Source organism: Bos indicus, chromosome 4, assembly GCF_029378745.1.
Source record: "Bos indicus isolate NIAB-ARS_2022 breed Sahiwal x Tharparkar chromosome 4, NIAB-ARS_B.indTharparkar_mat_pri_1.0, whole genome shotgun sequence".
NCBI classification, from domain to species: Eukaryota; Metazoa; Chordata; class Mammalia; order Artiodactyla; family Bovidae; genus Bos; species Bos indicus.
In genome coordinates, this window is record NC_091763.1 from 60,278,068 (window position 1) to 60,297,263 (window position 19,196).

At 42.2% G+C, this 19,196-nt stretch overlaps 1 protein-coding gene across 4 annotated transcripts in view; it reads left to right on the plus strand.

Moving 5' to 3' along the window:
- ELMO1 (engulfment and cell motility 1) overlaps positions 1 to 19,196 on the plus strand; it is a 581,836-nt gene that overhangs the window by 62,021 nt on the left and 500,619 nt on the right. For 2 of the 4 annotated variants that reach the window (XM_070787263.1, XM_019958762.2), the window contains exon 2: positions 3,576 to 3,729. The exons of the other annotated variants lie outside the window; for them this stretch is intronic. The gene's annotated coding sequence lies outside the window, so the exon portion shown is untranslated. The remainder of the gene's footprint in view (positions 1 to 3,575; positions 3,730 to 19,196) is intronic. 4 annotated transcript variants of the gene reach the window in all.

A 19,196-nucleotide genomic window follows, 5' to 3' on the forward strand; every position in this document is an offset into this window, starting at 1 on the left:
GTACAGTTCCTAAGCTTAGCTTTTGAGCATTGTAGGGTGTTTTCAGTTTTTCTCCTGTTGTTGTTGCTGTTCAGTCGCTTAGTCGTGTCCAACTCTTTGTGACCCAATGGACTCCAGCACACTAGGTTTTCCTGTCTATCATCAACCATCTCCTGGGGCTTGCTCAAACTCATGTGCATTGAGTCAGTGATGCCATCCAACCATCTCATTCTCTGTCATCCCATTCTTTTCCTGCCTTCAATCTTCAATCTTCCAGCATCAGGGTCTTTTCTAATGTGTCAGTTCTTCACATCAGGTGGCCAGAGTATTGGAGCTTCAGCTTCAGCATCAGGACTTCCAATGAGTATTCAGTATTGATTTCCTTTAGGATGGACTGGTTTGATCTCCTTGTAGTCCAAGGGACTCTCAAGAGTCTTCTCCAACACCACAGGTCAAAAACATCTTCTTTGACGTTCAGCCTTCTTTATGGTCCAGCTTACATTCATACATGACTACTGGAAAAACACAGCTTTGACTATATGGACCTTTGTTGGCAAAGTAATGTATCTGCTTTTTATATGTTGTCTAAGCTTGTCATAACTTTTCTTCAAAGGAGCAAGCGTCTTTTAATTTCATGGCTGTAGTCACCATCTGCAGTGATTTTGAAAACCCGTGAAATAAAGTTGTCACTGTTTCCATTGCTTCCCCTTCTATTTGCCATGAAGTGATGGGACTGGATGCCATGATCTACCTCTTAAAGTTCTCAAAACAAAATTGGTTATAATTCATATTACTTAAAAATGTATGAGAAGTGTGCTGTGTCATTAAGTCAATAATAGGCTTCTTCAACTCCAACATTTCTGAAAATGATTAGGGAAGTGTAAGTGGTAGGTGGCAGTGAGTGAGGCAAGGATGAACAAGTCTTAAATGTCTCTCTCACTCTTTCTCTTACTGTACAATCACTCCCAGCTATGCCCACAATAATCACAGCAGTAGGTAATGTTAGGAACTCAAATGTAATTAAAATACCGGGGCTGAAACTCAGCATGCTGTGGTATCTATCCGTAGCAGCAAACAGTCCTTGAAATCCTCTACCAACCCAGATGAGTATAAATTCACTAGGATACCAGATTTAAGAGTTTGGGAAATTGGTTTTGTGTCTGGAAGTGTCATTAGCAACATCTATTGTTGTTATAGTCTGGATTCTGATTAAAAGCACCCTACTCATATCCACTTAATCCAGAAGCCCCCAGGCACTTCTGATATGTCTTGATCTCCTGCTTCTCATGCTCCTGCAAAATCCCTTGGATATTGCATCCTGTGTTTCCATGGAATCTGGTCCCTGTTTCCTCCTCATTGTTCCTGCCCCAGATTAACCCTCATCAGCCTCTGGTCCGGCTGATGACTGCAATTTTCTCCTCAATATATTCTGTGTACTTAGCTTCCCTTCCGTTTCCCCTTCTTCCTCTTTGTACATAGTTCCTCAGATTGTTGTAAAAGTATCTGCATGATTTTGCCACTGGGCTTCAGATCCTTCAGTGGTTCTTCATGGCTTAAGGGATGAGTAATGAAGACTTTTGCTAAACCTACCAAGGTCTTTCTGACCCAGTCCCTGTCTACCTCTTTCTCCAATCTGTCGTCTCCTGCAGCTCAGCTTTGCTCTCAGGCTGACCTGGGATCTGTTTACACCTGCTTTCAGCAGAACACGCCAGCCTGTGTTGAGCTAGCCAGTCTCCATGCTGGATTGCTTTCCTGTGAACCTGAAGTAGGTTCTCCTCAATAACTCATTGTGGTTGTTTGTTTATGGTATTTCTGTAAGGGACCATTCTGTCCTTCGGGGCAGGGTGGTGTCCTCTGTGTATCGGTGTCCCCATGCCTAACAGAGAGGCTCTCCATATATTTCTTTGTAGATTGAGTGAATGAATAAGTGAAGGGGGACCTTTTTTGCTTGAGGAAGTGAATGCAACTTACTTGTAGGGAAAAATTGTATGAGTAGGACCTAAGGAATTCTGTTATTTGCCCACAAAAGCATCTCATCTCTCTTCTTTCCTTTTCTGTATGTCTCGTTTCTGTAAATCCATCTCTATAAATCTGCTTTCATTGCCATCACTACTGTTCCCTACAAGGGGGAGGCAGAGCAGTGGAGCACTGTTTGTGATAGAGGGCAGAGAAGATATAGAGTTGGCTCAAAAGTTTGTTTGGGTTTCCCCATACAATGTAACAGAAAAAAATCTGAATGAACTTTTTAGCCAACCAAATACAAACCGAGGTACTCCTGGGCCCTCCTTGCTCAGCCTGTCTTTGGGTTAGATAGGCCAATCTTCGTGGACTTGTGGGGATTTGAACACCACACACACACACAAACCAGGGAAAAAAGTGAACATAACCAGCAAAGGGACAGTTCAAAATCATGGATCACCTGATAACATTCAAGGGAAAGGATGTAGCATCACTTTTCCATGATTTTCTGCCAGAAATCCACAACCTGAATTTAATCAGAGGAAGCATCAGACAAAGCCAGATTGAGGGACTTTATCCAAAATAAACAGCCTGTGATCTTAAAAACCGTCAAGGTCAGAAAAATCAGGGAAAGACTGAGTATAATGTTTTAGAATAAAGGAGGCTAAAGGATATAATGGGCTTTCCAGGTGGCGCAGTGATAAAGAATCTACCCGCCAATGCATGAGATGCAGGAGACACAGGTTCGATCTGGGCTGGGAAGGTTCCCTGGAGAACGGAATGGCAGCTCACTCCAGTATTCTTGCCTGGAGAGTCCCCGTGAACAGAGGAGCCTGGTAGGCTGCAGTCCATAGCGTCGCAAAGAGTCAAACATGACTGAAGTGACTTAGCATGCATAAACACACACACACACATAAAGAGGCACAACAGCTTAAAAGCACTGTGTGATTCCGAATGAACTGACTCCCTTTGCTATAAAGTACAACACTGGAACATTGGGTAAAATTTGAATAGTGTCCAGGAGCAAATGCAGCGTGTATTAAATGTTCATTTCCTGATATTGATGGTTTTGTTGTGGTTGTGGAGGAGAATGTCACTGTTGTAGGAAATGCACACTGAAATGTTATTGAGTGATGGGCTTCTGTTTGGCAAGTTATTTTCAAGTGTTTCAGAAAGGAAGCAAGCTTTTTGTACTTTAGTTGCCTTTTTTTTTTTTTTTTGTAACTTTGAGATTGCTTGAAAATTAAAAACAAGTTTTTTAAAGAAAAATGTTAATAAACAAACTTGGACTTTCTTTCCACAGATGAATTGTCCTGATGAGATTTGCTTTGCATTATATGCTGATGGAAATGTGGGGAAGAGGGGTCCTGGTTTTCCTTGAGAAGATTTAGGGGTGAAGAGGTGGTGAAGCCTAGGGCATAGCTAGGAACAAGCCTGCATCTCAATAGCTCTCAGCGGGTGAAAACAGACTCAGAAGAAAGACTGTCAGCTCCAGAAGAGTAGAGCTACCTCCCAGGGACAGGTGCAATTAGCAGGTTTCTGGGGACTGGGGAGAGAGATGCCAATTTGATGATTGAATGTGGGAAATGTACTCAAGGCCACTGGCACTCTTTGACTAGCAGATTTCCTCCCTGTAGGAAATCTTCAAGGAGGAAGCCAGGTGCAGTCAGGAGACTGCTTGGTAAATAAGGACGCACAGAGCGAGGAGCTGGCCAGTGTGATCAGAAGGTCCAGAGGCATCCGGTCCGGGGCAGCCTGGTTCCTGCATTCTGCGTGGGAGCCTCGCACCTGGTAATGCTACGTGGAGGCGTGAGTCTGGGGTGGGGCTTGCCCTGCCTTGGGTACAGCTGGGGTGGCCTCCCAAACTTCAGTTTGGGTCTGCTTTCATGGTTGGCCACCTCTCTGCTTGTGTTCTTTCTTTAGATACTGAAATAGCCTCAGGCAGTTTGAAGACCCCTGAATGCCTTTGCTTGTGTGTGATTCTGTGTGACTTCCTTCTGGGTTGATTTTATACGTTCACTCTCAGGAACATTTACCACTTTATTCAGTTTCCTTAGAGATCTTTTTTTTTTTTTCTGCCACTGGCCACATGGGAACTTGGGTTAGAGAGAGACTGTAGAGTAGCAACTTCCCTCTTTTCTGTTATTTATTTTTTTAAGCCATGTAAAAGGAAGGAAAGCTTTTTTTTTTTTTTTTAAAGAGGCTTACGTTCTTGGAATATCTTACTGTCTTCTATTTAACTTCCCCAGTTGCAGACTTTCTTTTAGAGATTTAGTCCCAATGGGTATTTTTTTCCCCGTTGAGACCAGTGTGCCCCCACTACTGTGAACCAAAGGAATTCGGCTCCTTGGCACAAAGTCCATTGAGGGCTTGTTGTCTGTGCATGAAGATGATAATTCACTTTCTATAACTGAGTAATGCTGCCTCTCTAGGGGTGAGCCCCCACGCCTCAGAGCTCTGCTGCTTCAATCCCCTCTCCCCTGGAGGGTTTGTTGTTCTTTCTCACACTGGTGGCCAAGCACTTCAAGGCCCCCAGGTACTTAGCCCTGAAACCTGTGGTCCCAAATGGCTCCTTATGTAAAAAAGCTGGTTGTTTTCTAGTGAGTGTTACTGCAGTTACCCAAACCTTGAGGCTCTTAGTGCTAGAATCTGTTTCTGAAGAGGTGCTGCAAACTGGAAACCTGGCATGCAAGTACGTCTACCTGCAGCCCAGCAGCAATGGTTCTGTGTGGCTCATTGGTGAGAGATGAGCCGACAGGGTCTGAATCCTTCTGTGAGTGATGAAGACCACAGGAGTTCTTAGGCATGGACCCTGTATTCCCCAAATAAAGCTTAGAAGGTTGTTTTGATTTTTATAAAGGAAGCACACATATATACATGGACCAGCCCATCTTGGTCCAACTTCAGGTTCCTCAATTTAGTGTAATTTTATGTTTTGTTTACTCCTTTGCCCATACCATGATAAGACCTTTCATACAAATGCCTTTATAAAGGATAACTACTTCTTTTCTGGAACATGCCTGATTTGCGTCTCTACACTGTGGACATTGAACCACGTGTTCAGTTGGGGTGTCTACATGGTCACCAGGTTGGCTGTTGAGTCCTAGCTTGGCCATCTGTGCTCTGTGGCAGATGTTGGCAACCAGATCGTCCTCTCCTCTAAAAGTGCTGCCTCATGAGGAGTTCATGGCCCTTAGCACCTGGTGGACAGAAACAATAGCTTGGAGGGTGGAGTGGTGAGCACCTGCAAGGCTCAAGAAACAGAGACTTGGTTTCCATTTGCAAACAAAACAAAAAGCCCCATGTGAATTCTGGCACCAGTTTTTGCCATCTGTTTGATTTATTTTAAGGGTCAGAGGCTGTGGTAAGTACCAAACTCTGTGGACCAGTGAAAAGAATTAGAAATAGAATCACCTGAAACATGTATTCAAAGCAGGTAGGCCCTGTGGTCTGCTTAGGGACCTATAACTTTCACTTTTACCTTGTCCCTAGGTGGCCTTGCATCAGGGACTGGGGGCTGGGGGTGGCAGGGAGAGACAAGCAGGAACAAAAATGTGTTCCTTGGGGTATCTTACTAAGCTATGCCTCTGTTAGTCAGATTTCGTATTTGATAGAAAGAGTTCTACCCTCTTCAGCTCTGCCAGGCATCTGCTAGGTGAAGCTGGCTAGGACAAGCGGGGAGAGGGGATAGCTGGATGTGAAACTGATGTGAAACTGATCCCGCTCCTCCAAGTGGCGAAGGGGCTGGAGGCTGACAGCTGTGTAAGGAAGCGCTCCCTGTAATGGGCTTTGGGTCCCTGCTCGGTCAAAAGACAGACTTTTTACTCCCAGTGACAGCTGCAAAGTACAGATTTATGGTGGGGCACTATCTCTGAATTCCAATTACCAGTTGAGTTTCAAAAGAGTCGACATTTTCGCGTCCGTGGTGCATTTTTACAACTTGTCACTGTGGTAGCCGATACATAGCCATCCACTGTTGCTAATATTTCTAAGCAACTGATTTATGGAATGAGAGCACAGGTGACGGATACTTAAGGCTTTGCTGCTTGGGGGATGAAAGGGCCATGGAATATGCTCTGAATTTCAAGGGGTGAGAAAGGAAGGTGGTATGGGGAAAGAAGATGATGAGGTTTTGGAAATTGGGTGACACCCGTGAGGCTGTGTGGAAAACGTATATTTCTGTTTACGATTATTGATTTTTGTCTCAAATAGCAGCTCTCGCTCTTGAGGGTTGCGTGTGCCAGAGAGTTAATTAAGGATCCTGGGGGCACCCATGCTTCATGCTGTATGCATGCCCTTAGGTGAAGGTGGAAGCATTTGGGTCTACTGCAACTTGACAATCTTATTTCCTATGGTTGAGAGATGGCTGTATTCGCTATTGTAAGAACAGGATGTTGAGAATTGGAAACTAGCTCTGAGCCCAATCTATCATTCTTGCCTGTAATGCACGATAGACAGTATAGGTTTATCTTTTAACTTTGATAATTTGTGACTCTTTGAGATTCTTGCATAGCTGAGATGTTTTAACAACAGATTATTGTGTGCAGATTTCAAGAAACAACTTCATTGCTTCTGTTTGAAGAAATACATGTGTCTGTTCACATTCATGTCAACAAATGGTGGGGAATAAATCTCAATGTTTTAAAATAGACTTTAAAAAACCTTCCCAAGACTTAGTGCCTTTTAAAAAACCTCCTCCTGAACTTTGAAAGTCTTTTTCTTCAAACATAAAGGACAGGTCTTATGTGGCTGTTTTGCTTAATGTGTGCTGGTTTTATTTGGACTCTTTGAAACCCAGCATGAAGGCTAAAATTCTGCTATGTGGAGAAGTAAAAACGAAAGAAATGGTGAGGTTTTGGTTGTGCTAAATTAAAGTGACAAGGTACAGATAACAGGGCATGGCTGTGTCCACAAATTAGCCCTCTCTAATTTGCTGCTGTGGATAATAGTGCTTTGGCATTGCATTGTAATTTATTTCTTGAATTAAAAGTTTTAAAAAAAGAAGGTGTACTTTGCTCAAAAGAGAAAACCTGAAAAACTCAATCCTTTCAGTTTAAATGGCCTATGGTTCCCTGTGTTCAGGGAACTATTTGAGCAAGTCTTGCTATAGAAATATGTAAATTACATGGTTTTATTTTTAGAAGCCACACTGTGTGTTGGGTGACTATGTGTGCTACTTCAAGTTACCCTTTTCTGAAGCTTTTGTTGCAGTTCAGAATGTATTTTGTTCAACCAGGTGGCAGCAGTATTCTGTGTGGTCTCTTGTATAAATACAGGACCATATCATGTACAGGACAGATTTCTGATGGCTGGGGCAGGGCGGGGAGAAGTCCTAGGCTACCTTCTCCAGTTTCTGTTTGCTGCTGCTGCTGCTGCTGCGTCACTTCAGTCGTGTCCGACTAGTTCTAAGCAATAACTTGATATTGGCAGGGAGACAAGATGACATTTGGTTTCCTCAGTCACAACATGTCTTGCCCCAAGTTATAATATTCCTTCCCCAAATTCAACTTCCCAGAAGGCTGAAATGTCATTTTTGCAAAGTGTGGTGGCATGTGAACTATTATATTACAGAAAATCAGCTGCATAGATTGAAGAGCAAAAGTCAGAATTGTTTATTATAAATAGCACTTTAAAAAATTGCAGTTCATGATAATTTTTTTTAGAAGACAGATTAATGTTTATTCTTTTTTTTTAAATTTTATTTTATTTTTAAACTTTACATAATTGTATTAGTTTTGCCAAATATCAAAATGAATCCGCCACAGATATACATAATTTATCTTTTGTTTTTGGTTTCTATGGATGTTTGCTCGAGGAGAAACCCAGGTCTCCATATCAGCCTGTCCACTCCTGGGTGCTGATACTTTCACTCTCGTGTGAGGTTTTAATTCATCATGACATTCCATACAAGCATATAAGATGTTTCCTAAAGTGTGTTCCACGGGTCATTAACGGATGTGATGGTTAAAGTGTTCCATGGTTAAATACGACACTGGGAAAAACTGGGAAAAACAGAATCAACAGATTGCTTTACTGAAGGCCTTTTCTGGGTCTTTAACAGACGACTGTGCTTGTGAATTGTCAGGACAATAAGTTCATCCTCTTGCTGCGTCATCACCTGGGAGAAGAGGGCAGGGAGCTCTCTGAGGTCTCTTTAGAAGGGGCACTAATCTCATTCATGAGGGCTACACCTTCAAGACCTAATCACCTCCTCCAAACCCTACCTCCAGTACTATCACACTGGGATAAAGTTTCAACCTGGGGAATTTGGAGATGCAGACATTCAGCCTGTAACATGATGGTTCATGGAAAAATTGTGTGTGAAGCATTGAGTTCAGGGCCTGAGAGACAAGCATTATACCATTGGAGACACCTCAGGAAAGCTTCAATCCTATTCTCCCCTTCCTCCTCAGTGAGATTCCCGAGATAGGAATAACCTGTCTTGCTACCTTATGCCCATTCATTATCCAAGCCTTGATTCCTCTTTCCTTATTCCTTTCTCCCTCCCCAAGTTCTGCTCCTGACAGTCACAACATTCAGTAGGCTTCTAAAGAAAAGGAAACCTGCATTCTTGGTTGGCACACCCTTTCTTTACAAATCAAACAGGTTAGTTAAGAAGTGTTCTTATTTCAGGTGCTGGGGATAGGGTCATTGTGGCCCACAGGACTGTGGCCTGTGGGCATTAACTGTATAGGTTGAAGTCGTTTCCAGCCAAGAGCCAGCAACTGAAGCACAGCAACTTCAATTCTGCCTTGGAGCCCTCAAATTGAAGATCTTCAGTTAACAGGTAGCTCAGCCTTTGAGAGAGGTTTTTGGCTTTTGGTTCTGAATCAGAATCGGTTGTGGAGTGTTGAACACTGTGAGTCCCTGTGCACTGGCATCTCCAGGGATTGGACCTGATGTTTGGAGTTTCAAAACTCCATTCTGATGCAAGGCCATTTTCATGTAAAGACAGAGTTTCCACTCTCCATATTCTCACTCTGTGTGTGTACACAGGCACTCATTCATTGCTTTATTCAACACATATTTATTAGGCATCAGGGCTATAATCCATGGGCTTCCCTTGTGGCTCAGCAGGTAAAGGATCTTCCTGCAATGTGGGAGACCTGGGTTTGATCCCTGGGTTGGGCAGATCCCCTGGAGAAGGGAAACGCTACCCACTCTAGTATTCTGGCCTGGAGAATTCCATGGACTGTGCAATCCATGGGGTCACAAAGAGTCAGGCACAACTGAGGGACTTTCAGTTCGCTTCACTTCATAGTGCCTGGGGTCACAGAGTCAGACTTGACTGGGTGACTGAGCATACACACAGATACACACTCATACACACACACAGGGTATGTGCTGGGCCTTCTTCTAGATGTACAGCAGTGAATGAAACACCCATGCTCACAAGCAGCTTCTTTTCTGGTGGGGAATGCAGAAAATAAAAAAGTAAACAAATCCCTGAGATGCTATCCTGCTTTGAGAAGCATCAGCAAGAAAATCAAGTTGAGGAAGGAGGTGGGAAGGACGGGACACTATTTTAAGTAGGGGTCAAGGCAGGCTTCCCCAGGGAGGTGACATTAGAACTTGAATGAAGAGGGAGAGGGAGTCACAGGACAGTTTGTGGGGGTGCATGTTCTAGGCAGAGAAGCTTGGTGTCCTGGAGAATAGCAAGGCCAGAGAGGCTTGAATGGAGGGGGAGACAAGGGAAGGAGGTGCAGAGAGAGCCTGGAGGCCAGATCAGAGAGGCTGATGACAGACTATAGATACAGCTTTGAATATTTTTCTAAATGTGATGGGATGCCTCTGAGAGATTTGGACAAAAGAGTGAAAATGATCTGATCTGTATTTAGATGGATCATTCTGGAGAATTAACTATCCCAAGCAAGAGTAGAATAAGGAAGACCTGCTAAGAGGTAGACTTTCAGGCAGTGTACAAGGAAGTTTATGCATTTGCCACAAGAAAAATATTAAACTAAATCTTTGAATTTATCCCTAGGCCATGTTGATAGTGCTTATTAAAAGCAAAGTATGGAATGTATACTCTATACTTTGTAAAATAATTGCATATATTTTCAAATATGATACCTGCAATGTTATTTGAACAAGGTCACACACTCAAACCAATTTGTGTGCATTTATACTGATGTTTTGTATGGGTGTGTGTACAACACTTGCTGGTTTTATTACAGATTAGCGTGAAAGAACTAATTTATCAGGGCCAGATTTCTGGGCAGCCTTTTGAGTCATTCTAGACCTTAGTGTTTTCCTGACAAATAGAAATTCTTTCCACAGTATAATTATTTTGATCACTCATTTAAATATATCTTTTCTAAATAGTTGCACTTTTTATTTGCATTTGTATTACTTCATTTATTTGTTCGAGTGTAAGTAATTAAATGTGTGCTTTTGACTGAATAATTCTGTTTCCCTCTTTGTGTGCTCAGTTGCTGAATCGTGTCTGACTCTTAGTGACTCCATGGACTGTAGACCATCAGTCCCCTCTGTCCATGGGTTTTCCCAGGCAATACTGGAAAGAAAGTGAAGTCGCTCAGTCGTGTTCGACTCTTTGCGACCCAATGGACACCAGGCTCCTCTGTCCATGGGATTTTCTAGGCAAGAGTACTGGAGTGGGTTGCCTTTTCCTTCTCCAGGGAACTTCCCGACCCAGGGATCGAACCCAATACTGGAGTAGGTTGCTATTTCCTCCTCCAACAGATTTTGCCAACCCAGGATACAAACCTGAGTCTCCTGTGTCTCCTGCATTGGCAGGCGATTCTTCACCACTGAGCCACCTGGGAAGCCCATGTTCCCCTCTACCCTTTTTTATGTTGAAAGCCTAACCTTAATGTTATGGGATTTGGAGGGAATCCTAATGTACTGGGATTTGGAGGTAGGAGCTTTGGGAGGTGATTAGGTCATGAGGGTGGAGCCTTCGTGAATGAGATTGTTGTTGTTATGTTGTCCAGTCCCTAACTTGTGTTGGACTTTCAGTGACCTCATGGGCTGCCGCACACATGGCTCCCCTGTCCTTCACTGTCTCCCAGAGTTTGCTCAAACTCACGTCCATTGAGTCAGTGATGGCATTCAACCATCTCATCCTCTGTTGTCCCTTTCTCCTCCTGCCCTCAGTTTTTCCCAGTTTCAGGGTCTTTTCCAACGAGTTGGCTCTTTGCATCAGATAGCCAAAGTATTGGAACTTCAGCTTCAGCATCAGTCCTTTCAGTGAATATTCAGGGTTGATTTCCTTTAGGATTGACTGATTTGATCTCCTTTCTGTCCAAGGGACTCTCAAGAGCACCACAATTCCAAAGCATCAGTTCTTTGGCACTCGGCCTTTTACGGTCCCCTGTAAGAAGAGGCCAGGAAGATGGCCAGCTTTTACTTTCTGCCACAATGAGGATGAAAGGTGAAGTAAAATGAAAGAAAGTGAAAGTGAGAGTCACTCAGGTGTGTCCAAGTCTTTTCGACCCCATGGTCTGTAGCCCATCAGGCTTCTATGTCCATGGAATTCTCCAGGCCAGAATACTGGAGTGGGTAACCTTCTCCACAGTATCTTCCCAGGAATTGAACCCAGGTCTCCCACACTGCAGGCAGATTCTTTACCAGCTGAGCTAGGCAGTCTGCAAATCAGGGCTCTTACTAGAATCTAATCAGGCTCCATGACTTCTAACCTCTAGAACTGTGAGAAGTAAATTTCTGTTGTTTACAAACCACTTAGTGTATGACACTTTGTTATGGGCCTGAATGGACTAAAAGAGTGTCCACATCAGCATATCATGCATGTGCATTTGTTTTCTGTTTCTATGGCCAAAGTAGGTACTGGAATCCAGTCGATTGTCTAAGCAACATATTCTATCCATACTAGAGGTAAAGTATAGAAGAAACCAACAAAACCTGGGTATGTCAAAATTTACCTAAAACCCACATCGTATTGAACATTGCCTGAAAACAAAAATCTGTTTAGATATTTTTCTTGTAACACGTTATAAGAAAGGAATAGTAATAGAAACATGATAGTAATAAATAAATAATTAAATAGGTAGGAAATAAAGAAGAACCCCCAAATAGAATCTCTACAAATATAACAAAGAATACAGACAGTAGAAACTATGTAAGTGGACTCATTTGTGAAGTGTTTCGAGATTTTTGTGTCAGATGCTTGTAATGTAATTGACAAGTAAAAAATTGTAAGCTCATCAGGCGGGCAGTCTTAACGAAGTGCTCAAAGTTGACACCTCCCTTAATGGGATAAACAAGCTACAGGTGCCACCTGATATGAAATGTGACATCACTCCTGTTGTATTTCTGCCAAATATCCATAACCAGAATCTCATTGCCAGGAGACATTAGACAAACCGAAATCGAGGGACATTCTGAAAAGTAACTTTTGTAGATTTTTCTTGTAGTCTTCAAAAATGTCAAGGTCACGAAAGACAAAGGCTGAGCAATCTTCCAGACTGAAAGAGACCAAAGATGAAAAACTTAATTCTGTTAGCAATCCTGGATTGGCTCCCAGGCAGGGAAGCAAATTCTTTGTTTTTGTACTATAAGGGACATAATTGGGCTCATTAGTGGAATTTGAATAGGTCTTGTAGATTATATACTAGTGTTGTATCAATTTTAATTTCCTGATTTTGATAACTATGCTCTGTTTATGTAAGTGAACTTTTTTTTTTGCCTCTCTGCACGGCTTGTAGGGTCTTAGTTCCCTGATCAGAGATTGAATTCATGCCCTTGTCAATGAAAGCCTGGAGTCCCAACCACTGGACTGCCAAGGAATTCCCTGTAAGTGAATGCTCTTGATCCTCAGAAGTACATGTTGAAATATTTAGGGTACAGGGATATCATGTTTGTAACTATGTCTATATCATGTCTATAACTATATATGATATCATGTTATTCATATATAGTTATAGGGGAGGAAACACGTCTTTTTCCTTTATGCTTCTAGGTTCTCTAGTTGGGGTCCTACAAATTAGATTGAAAAGATAGAATAATGAGAGAAAAACACATGAGTTGATTGACACAAGCAGCATGCATACATAAGGGAGAAACTCAGTGAAGAGTGACTCAAAGGGTGGTTAGAACTTGGGCTTGTATGGTATCTTAACAAAGAACAAAAATTTTTGCAACAGTGACAAGGTGAAGGAAAGGGGTGTTAGGCTTCCAAGAATGGTAAAATGTAGGAAAGTAAAGCTATGTGGAAACTAATGGAAGGTAAGGGTCAAAATTAGTGGGGTTTGCTTGTGCAGGTCCATCTGGTACCATCTCATCTCAGGTGATAAGGTTGCTATTCCCTTCTTGGTATGGGAAGCTAGGGATACCTTTGTAAGGAGAAGTTGTGTTCTGTTTTGGGGCTTCCCAGGTGGTGCTAGCGGTAAAGAAACTACCTGCCAATGCTCGAGAATAAGACTCAGAGTTCCATCCATGGGTGGGGAAGATCCCCTGGAGGAGGGTGCGTCAATGCACTCCAATATTCTTGCCTGGAGAAACCCATGGAGAGAGGAGCCTGGAGGGCTATAGGGTCACAAAGAGTCAGACACAATTGAAGCAGCTGAAAACACACATACATGTGTGTATATATGTATATATATATGCATGTGTGTGTGTGTGTATGTGCGTGTGTATATATGTGTGTGTGTGTATATGTGTGTGTGTGTATATGTACATATGCTTGCACATATATACACACACACATATGCATGTGCATTCTCAGTCACTTCAGTCCTGTCTGACTCTTTGCAACCCTATGGACTGTAGCTACCAGGCTCCTCTGTCCATGGGATTCTCCAGGCAAGAATACTGGAGTGGGTTGCTGCACCTCCTCCAGGGGATCTTCCCCACCTAGGGATGGACCTCTGAGTCTCTTACGTCTCCAGCATTGGCAGGCAGGTTCTTTACCACTAGCACCATCTGGGAAGCCCATAGGTAAACATGTGCCACATTTTCTTCATCCATTCATCTGGTGATGGGCACTTAGGTTGCTTCCATTTCTTGGCTGCTTTGAACACTGGGGTACATGCATCTTTTCAAATTACTGTTTTTATTTTTATTTTTTGGATATATACCCAGGAATAGAATTGTTGGGTCATATAGTAGTTCCAGTTTTATTTTTTTGAGAAACCGTCATGCTGTTTTCTATAGGGGCTGCACCAATTTGCGTTACTACCAACAGCGTATGAGGGTTCCTTTTTCTCCACATATTCGCCAACACTTGTTATTTGTGGGTGTTTTGTTTGTTTGGTTTTTGCTGATGGTCATTCTGACAGCTATGAGGTGTTACCCCATTGTGGTTTGGATGTACATTTCCCTAATGATTCGCAATGTTGAGCATCTTTTCATGTGCCTGTTGGCCATCTGCGTGTCCTCTCTGGAAAAGTGTTTATTTGTCTTCTGCCCATTTTTAATTGGGTTGTTTATTTTTTTGATCATTTTGAAACTTTTATGTAAGTCTGAAATTATTTCAAATCATGAACTCTAAATTGAGTTTAGGAGAGAACATTTAATTTTCTCCCAAATTTCAGAACCCTCTCTAAACCCTCTCTAGTTTCTAAATGGTAGGAAGAAGACTTTTTTTTTTAAGTATAAAGCAATTCATATCAATTAGCTATTTCAGATATTATGCCTTCTATCCATAAAGCAGTGTATGTCTTGACATGGTAACAAAGGCAGTTAGCATAAAGTGGACCGGTAGGAAGTATTTGTCTAATGCTGAATTCTTAAATAGTCTTTTAAATTTCTAAATAGAAAACTAAGTTGTAATTTATACTATTTTTATTCATACTTCTCATAAACTTATAGGCTGGTCTCAACCCTTGTGATTGAATGTGTTTTAAAAGAATAAATAGAGAGACTTCCCTGGCGGTCCAGTGGCTAAGGCTCTGAGCTTCTAATGCAGATGGCATGGGTTGGATCCCTGATCAGGGAACTAAGATCCCACATGCCACAAACCACCCCCACACCCACCGCCGCCTTCTGCAAAAAAAAAAAAAAGTGAAAGAGTAAAAAGAAATTCAGTAAGAAGTGAGAAACCATAGAGAGGATTTCCTAAATAGAGTAATCAAGTATTGGAACGTTGTTGGAGTTTTTCCTCCCCTGTGGACAAGGACGAGGTGTAGATCCTGGATTTCTCATGGTCTGTAGATCAACTTACCTGTACATTAGTTTGTGGGTGGTTCAAATTTTGAGTCTTAAAATATTTATATTCTCATAAATTTGCATTTTTTGGGTAAATCTTAGGGTCTACATCTTATTGTGAAATCACCTATTGTTATTATAAGTAACTTGGGGCTCCCTTGTGAGTTGTCACTTATTAGTAGCTAGTTCTTACAATTTAACTCTTGAGGAGTGTAGAGTTGTCAATTGCTAAGTAGTTTTATACAGATTTGTGTCCATTCTGTGAAGGAGTTTTGCCTCTCTCTGTACTTTCTACTGAAACTTTGATAAACTGGCAATCTAGGGGTTTTAATAATTATAACCAATCTGTCTAGAGTAATGGACCTCCTTGGTGGCTCAGTGGTAAAGAATCTGCCTGCCAATGCAGGGGTGGTGGGTTCCATCCCTGGTCTGGGAAGATTCTCCTGAAGGAAATGGCAACCCACTCCAGTATTCTTGCCTGGAAAAACCCCATGGACAGAGGGGCCTGGCAGTCTACAGTCCATGGGGCTGCAAAGAGTTGGACACAACTTAGAGACTGAACAACAAGAAATCTAGAGTAGTGGTACCTTGCTTCAAAAAGAGCAGCTCTTCCCTTGGTAACACTGGTCTAATGAATGGATGTGAAGTTGGACATTTTCTGGGGTCTGTCTTCACTCTACAGTGTCTGTAATCACCTTAGCAAGCTACAGTGCATCCTCATTATTGGAGGATTCCATATTTGTGAATTTGCCTACTTGAGATTATTTATTTATAACCTCAAATTGGTGCTTAGGGTGCTTTTGTAGTACTTGAAGACATGAAGGGAGCAGTGAACATTTGGAATTGCCCAGTGAGCAAGTTCCCAGCTGAGGTCAAACAAGGTACTCTGCCTTCTTGGTTCATCTCTTGTACTGTAAACAAATGTCCTTTTTTTCCTAGTCTATTTAGTGTCACATTTTCCAAGGTTTTATTCTTTTTGTTTGTGATTTCACTATTTAAAATTAGCCCAAAGCATAGTGATGGAGTGCTCTCTGTGTTCCCAAATGCAAGAAGGCTGTGCTATGCCTTAAAAAGAAACTATGGAAGCTAATTAGCTGTGTGCAGACATGAGTAAGCATGTTGATGCCATGAGTTCAAGGTTAATGGATCAACAATACATGTTAAATAAGGTGTCTTTAAACAGAAACACACATGAAGCCAGGTTATTTATTGATTGGCTGAAGGAAGTGTTTTAACCAGTCATTCCCTGGATTGGGGTGAGGGAGTGTAATTCTGCATTTTACCTTGGAGCAGGGGTTCAGCATTTGCTAATTCAGTGTTCATGAAGACTCTATAGAGAATAACAACCATGGATAAGGAGAATTGAGTCTATTTGATCTCTTCGAATCTCAACTTCCTTATAGGTAGAATAACTATATTACTCATCATAAAGTCCAGAGTGAAAGGGAGAATTTGTCAGTCATAATGCTAGTGCAACAGGTGTAAACAAAGACAGTGTCACGCAAACCGGGTCACATGGTCATCTTATAACAGGTAATGTGGAGATTAAAATACCTAATTTCATTAGCAGACAGCAAATATTTCTTGATCCTCTCCTATGGTGCTGGATATTGTACTGGGCAGTAGGTATCAGTGGAAACAAAAGCACCATGTCCCCTGCCTGCGTGGAGTTTAGAAGTATATTGTCACACATTTTGACTCATTCTATGAAAGAAAATTATAACCAGTTCGATAGGTTGTAATTGTAGAGAATAAATACTTAATTTTGAAGTTGGATGTGGCGATCGAGACAAAATGCACAACCTAAAAGTTGAGAATTATGTTTTATTCGATGAACTTTCTGAAGACTTTAAGCCCAGGAGGCAGCCTCTCAGCTCTGAAGAACTGTTTGGAAGAGGTAAAGGAAAGACTGATGCTGAAGATGAAGTTCTAATACTTTGGTTACCTGATGTGAAGAGCCAACTCATTGGAAAAGACCCTGATGCTGGGAAAAATTGATGGCAGAAGAAGGGGACGACAGAGGACGAGATGGTTGGATAGCATCACCAACTCAATGGACATGAGTCTGAGCAAACTCCAAGAGATAGAGAAAGACAGGGAAGCCTGGAGTGCTGCTGTCCACGAGGTCACAAGAGTTGGAGGACTTAATAACTGAACAACAAAGGGGGGAGCCAGGACATAATAGGAGTTTTGCAACAAAACCAAGTAGTCAGAATGTCAAAAGATGACTATTAGATAAAGAAAATCAGACATCTCAAATTAATAAATTTAGTACCTTTCTATGTATGGAAAGAGGCAAGAGTCTGGGCTCACTGAAATCATTCTTTTGATATGTACCTTAGCTAACTTTTCTCCCGTTCTGAGTCCTCTCAGGATGCACAGTTGGGGGCGACTGTAGTAGCTGATGGCTTGCAGGCAACGTTCTTTATTTACTGCTATGGCAGGGGGCAGTTTTCCTCCACGAGCAGGCAGCAAAGAGGTCTCTGAAAAGGTGACATTTAATCTGAGATCAGATGATGAGCTTCATTTGATCTTCCCAAGTAAAGAGTGAGGTAGGATAGAGCCTGACCCTTTCCAGAAAGACCTTAGTGACTGAAAAGTAATGAACAAGGAGAGAATGATGCAAGATAAGTGCATGGTAAAGATTCTGGGAGCACTGGGAATCCACTGGGGGATTCTGAGATTGGAAGTGATAAGCTATTTTAAAAGTTCTCTGTAGTGAATGGAATTGGCAGTGGCAGGAGAAGCAAGTGAATGCCAGGGACCAGTTAGGAGGCTATTTCAGTAGTCCTAGCAATGTAATCAACTATACACCAATAAAAATTAAGAAAAAAAAAAGAGGTCCCAGAGGAAGTGGAGATGGTCACAGTGTAGGTAGAAGAAGATGGGTAGAGATGCTTAGGAGGTCAGATCTGCTTGTCTTGACAATGAATATGAATGTATAGGATAAGAAAAGAAAGAGTTAGGAATGACTCTTAGATTGCTTGGATAGATTCTTCACTCCCTAAAAAGGTGAAATATTGTAGGGAGCAGAGTCAAGAATTTAGCAAATTAGATATGTGTATTTACATAGAAAACCACTCTTCGATATTAGTTTCTTTTCCCTTTTTGTTATTCTAGCCATAAAAGTTGTTAGACTATTTGGTTTTCTTTTTTCTCCCTGTCTGTCTCTCTGTGAGTTTGTATGTACTAGCATTCAAATTTGGTCAGTTATTCCTTTATTTTTCATATCAATTTTCTGAACATTCTTTTGCGCACATTAGTTGCAAGTCAATTAGCAGCCAGATTTAACAGGAGAAAAGAGAAAGTGAAAGTGAAATCGCTTAGTCGTGTCCAACTCTTTGCGACCCCAGGGACTGTAGCCTACCACGCTCCTCCACCCGTGGGATTTTCTAGCCAAGAGTACTGGAGTGGGTTGCCATTTCCTTCTCCAGAGGATCGAACGCGGGTCTCCTGCTTTGTAGGCAGATGCTTACATCTGAACCACCAGAGAAGTCCTAACAGGAGAAAAGAGAAGGCTTATTTACCTGTGCTTGTAGGAGTACTCAGTAAGGAGTAATTTGTCAAGTGTCCAGAAGTAAAGATGTATACATCAATTTAAGAAAAAAGTGGGGGGGTGGGGTTAGAGCTTCGGTGGGAAAGTATGGAAAGTTCTCTTAGGCTTTCTGATGCTGATGGAAGCAGAATTCATACTTCCTGGTGGTGAGAGTCTGTCTTCCTCCTGAAGGGGAGGTGGAGGGCAGCTGTATTTTAAGGAGGCTCTGCTATTAGTTTCAGTTCAGTCACTTCGCTTAGTCATGTCCAACTCCTTGCAACCCCGTAGACTGTAGCGTGCCATGCTTCCCTGTCCATCACCAACTCCTGGAGCTTACTGAAACTCATGTCCATTGGGTCAGTGATGCCATCCAACCATCTTGTCCTCTGTCGTCCCCTTCTCCTGCCTTCAATCTTTCCCAGCATCAGGGTCTTTTCTAATGGGTTGGCTCTTGCCATCAGGTGGCCAAAGTACTGGAGCTTCAGCTTCAGCATCAGTCCTTCCAATGAATATTCAGGATTGATTTCCTTTAGGGTTGACTGGTTTGATCTCCTTGCAGTCCAAGGGACTCTCAAGAGTCTTCTCCAACACCACAGTT